This window comes from Triticum aestivum, chromosome 7B, assembly GCF_018294505.1.
Source record: "Triticum aestivum cultivar Chinese Spring chromosome 7B, IWGSC CS RefSeq v2.1, whole genome shotgun sequence".
NCBI classification, from domain to species: domain Eukaryota; kingdom Viridiplantae; phylum Streptophyta; class Magnoliopsida; order Poales; family Poaceae; genus Triticum; species Triticum aestivum.
In genome coordinates, this window is record NC_057813.1 from 635,320,417 (window position 1) to 635,324,705 (window position 4,289).

A 4,289-nucleotide genomic window follows, 5' to 3' on the forward strand; every position below is an offset into this window, starting at 1 on the left:
TGCATTAGAGACAGTTGCATTCACGTTAAACAGGGCACCGTTAAAATCCATTGAGATGACACCGTATGAACTGTGGTTTGGCAACAAACCTAAGCTATCGTTTCTTATAGTTTGGGGATGCGATGCTTATGTCAAAAGGCTTTAGCCTAATAAGCTCGAACCCAAATCGTAGAAGTGTGTCTTCATAGGATACCCTAAGGAAACATTTGGGTACACATTCTACCACAGATCCGAAGGCAAGATCTTTGTTGCCAAGATCGGAACCTTTCTAGAGAAGGAGTTTCTCTCAAAAGATGTGAGTGGAGGAAAGTAGAACTTGATGAGGTAATTGTACCTTCTCTCAATTTGGAAAGTAGCTCATCCGAGAAATCCGTTCCCGTGATGCCTACACCAACTGGAGAGGAAGCTAATGATAATGATCATGAAACTTCAAATCAAGTTGCTACAGAACCTCCTAGGTCAACCAGAGCAAGATCCGCACTAGAGTGGTACGGTAATCCTGTTCTGGAAGTCATCTTACTTGATCATGACGGACCTACGAACTATGAAGAAGCTATGATGAGCCCAGATTCTGATAAGTGGCTTGAGGCCATGAAATCTGAGATAGGATCCATGTATGAGAACAAAGTGTGGACTTTGGTGGATTTGCCTAATGATCGGCGACCCATAGAGAATAAATGGATCTTCAAGAAGAAGACTAACGCTGATGGTAATGTTACTGTCTTTAAAGCTCGACTTGTTGCAAAAGGTTTTCGACAAGTTCAAGGGGTTGACTACAATGAGACTTTCTCACCCGTAACGATGCTTAAGTCTATCCGAATCATGTTAGCAATTCCCGCATTTTATGATTATGAAATCTGGCAAATGGATGTCAAAATTGCATTCCTTAATGGATTTCTCAAAAAAGATTTGTATATGATGCAACCAGAAGGTTTTGTCGATCCTAAAGGTGCTAACAAAGTGTGCAAGCTCCAGCGATCCATTTATGGACTGGTGCAAGCATCTCGGAGTTGGAATATACGCTTTGATGAGGTGATCAAAGCATATGGTTTTATACAAACTTTTGGAGAAGCATGTATTTACAAGAAAGTGAGTGGGAGCTCTATAGCATTTCTAATATTATATGTGGATGACATATTGTTGATTGGAAATGATGTAGAATTTCTGAATAGCATAAAAAGATACTTGAATAAAAGTTTTTCAATGAAAGACCTCGGTGAAGCTGCTTATATATTGGGCATCAAGACCTATAGAGATATATCAAGATGCTTGATAGGACTTTCACAAAGCACATACCTTGATAAAGTTTTGAAGAAGTTCAAAATGGATCAGTCAAAGAAAGGGTTCTTGCCTGTGTTACAAGGTGTGAAGTTGAGTCAGACTCAATGCCCGACCACTGCGGAAGATAGAGAGAAAATGAAAGTCATTGCCTATGCCTCAGCCATAGGTTCTATCATGTATGCTATGCTGTGTAGCAGACCTGATGTGTGCCTTGCTATAAGTTTAGCAGAGAGGTACCAAAGTAATCCAGGAGTGGATCACTGACAGCAGTCAAGAACATCATGAAGTACCTGAAAAGGACTAGGGATATATTTCTCATTTATGGACGTGACAAAGAGCTTGTCGTAAGCGGTTACGTCGATGCTAGCTTTGACACTGATCCGGATGACTCTAAGTCACAATCCGGATATGTATTTTTATTGAATGGTGAAGTTGTGAGTTGGTGCAGTTCCAAGTAGAGCGTCATAGCGGGATCTACATGTGAAGCGGAGTACATAGCTGCTTCGGAAGCAGAAAATGAAGAAGTCTGGATGAAGGAGTTCATATCTGATATAGGTGTAATACCTAGTGCATCGGGTCCAATGAAAATCTTTTGTTGCAATACTGGAGCAATAGCCTTGGCAAAGGAATCCAGATTTCACAAAAAGACCAAACACATCAAGAGACGCTTCAACTCCATCCAAGATTTGGTCAAGGTGGGAGACATAGATATTTGCAAAATACATACGGATCTGAATGTGGCAGACCCGTTGACTAAGCCTCTTCCACGTGCAAAACATGATCAACACCAAGACTCCATGGAAGTTGGAGACTAAGGGAAATATGCCCTAGAGGCAATAATAAAGTTGTTATTTTATATTTCCTTATTCATGATAAATGTTTATTATTCATGCTAGAATTGTATTAACCGGAAACTTGATACCTGTGTGAATACATAGACAAAACACCGTGTCCCTACTATGCCTCTACTTGACTAGCTCACTGATCAAAGATGGTTAAGTTTCCTAGCCATGGACATGTGTTGTCATTTGATGAGCGGGGTCACATCATTAGGAGAATAATGTGATGGACAAGACCCATCTGTTAGCTTAGCATAATGATCGTTCAGTTTTATTGCTATTGCTTTCTTCATGTCAAATATATATTCCTCCGACTATGAGATTATGCAACACCCGGACACTGGAGGAATGCCTTATGTGCTATCAAATGTCACAGCATAACTGGCAGATTATAAAGATGTTCTACAGGTATCTTCGAAGGTGTTTGTTGGGTTAGCATAGATCGAGATTAGGATTTGTCACTCCGAGTATTGGAGAGGTATCTCTGGGCCCTCTCGGTAATGCACATCATATGAAGCCTTGCAAGCAATGTGACTAATGAGTTAGTTGCGGGATGACGCATTACGGAACCAGTAAAGAGACTTGTCGGTAACGAGATTAAACTAGGTATAAAGATACGGACGATCGAATCTCGGACAAGTAACATACCGATGACAAAGGGAATAACGTATATTGACATAGCGATTTGTCCGATAAAGATATTCGAAGAATATGTGGGAACCAATATGAGCATCCAGGTTCCGCTATTGGTTATTGACCGGAGAGGTGACTCGGTCATGTCTACATAGTTCTCGAACCCGTAGGGTCCGCACGCTTAACGTTTGATGACGATATGTACTATGAGTTATGTGTTTTTGTGACCGAAGGCTGTTCGGAGTCCCAGATGAGATCACATACATGACGAGGAGTCTCGAAATGGTCGACAGGTAAATATTGATATATTGGAAGGTAGTATTTGGACATCGGAAGGGTTCCGGAATGTATCGGGTATATACCGGAGTACCAGAAGGGTTACCGGACCCCCCGGGGAAAGATATGGGCCCTAGGAGGGAGGCTAACCAGCCCACAAGGGGCTGGCGCACCCCACAAGGGGGGAGTCCAAATTGGACTGGGGAAGGGGGTGGTGCCCCCCTTTCCTTCTCCTACTCCCTCTCTTTCCCCCTTTCCCCCTCCGGCAAAAGGAGGGGGGGGACGAATCCTACTAGGAGCCCAAGTGGGACGCCTCCCACTTGTGGCATGCCTAGGGCCGGCGTCCTCTCCCTCCCTCCTTTATATTAGGGGGGGGGGGCTAGAGGACACACCAATTGCTCCAAGCCGTGTGCGGCGCCCTCCTCCACAGTTTACGCCTCCAGTCATATTCTCGTGGTGCTTAGGCGAAGCCCTACACGGATCACATCACCATCACCGTTACCACGCTGTCGTGCTGACGGAACTCATCTACTTCCTCGACCCTCTGCTGGATCAATAGCTTGAGGGAAGTCATCGCGCTGAACGTGTGCAGAACTCGGAGGTGCCGTACGTTCGGTACTCGATCGGTTGGAACGAGAAGACATTCGACTACATCAACCGCGTTAAGCAAATGCTTCCGCTTTCGTCTATGAGGGTACGTGGACACACTCTCCCCCTCTTGTTGCTATGCATCTCCTAGATAGATCTTGAGTGAGCGTTGGAATTTTTTTGAAATTGCTGCTACGTTTCCCAACAGATATAGACACACAAACACACAGCTCGCCATCATCACCGCAAAATGGAAAAGAATGGGGGTGGGTAGAAAGTGAGTGTGAGGATAAGGTGCGGCTCGATGAGTCACACACGTGGCATGGCTGCTGCAAGTGCTTTAAGATCCGTGCTTTCCATCCAACGGCCAAAAGGTAGTTCGCTGGGAAATCCCTCCTAGGGAAGGGATGCCAGGTAATATTTTCGCTTATTATCTGACCAATGTAGGCTTGAAAGCAAAGATGGAATTAACAAAACTTAATGAATGAATGTGTTGTTAATATGAGAGTTCACATCAAATGTTTGAGTTCAACCATCTCCGTTTCAAAATTTAGTTGGAAATGTTTGGATTTTAATTTTTCAATGGTTTTGGGAATTTGGATACGATTGCACCTCGCAACTTATTATATGAACAATGTAGGCTCAAAAGAGAAGGCGAAAGTAATGACACAT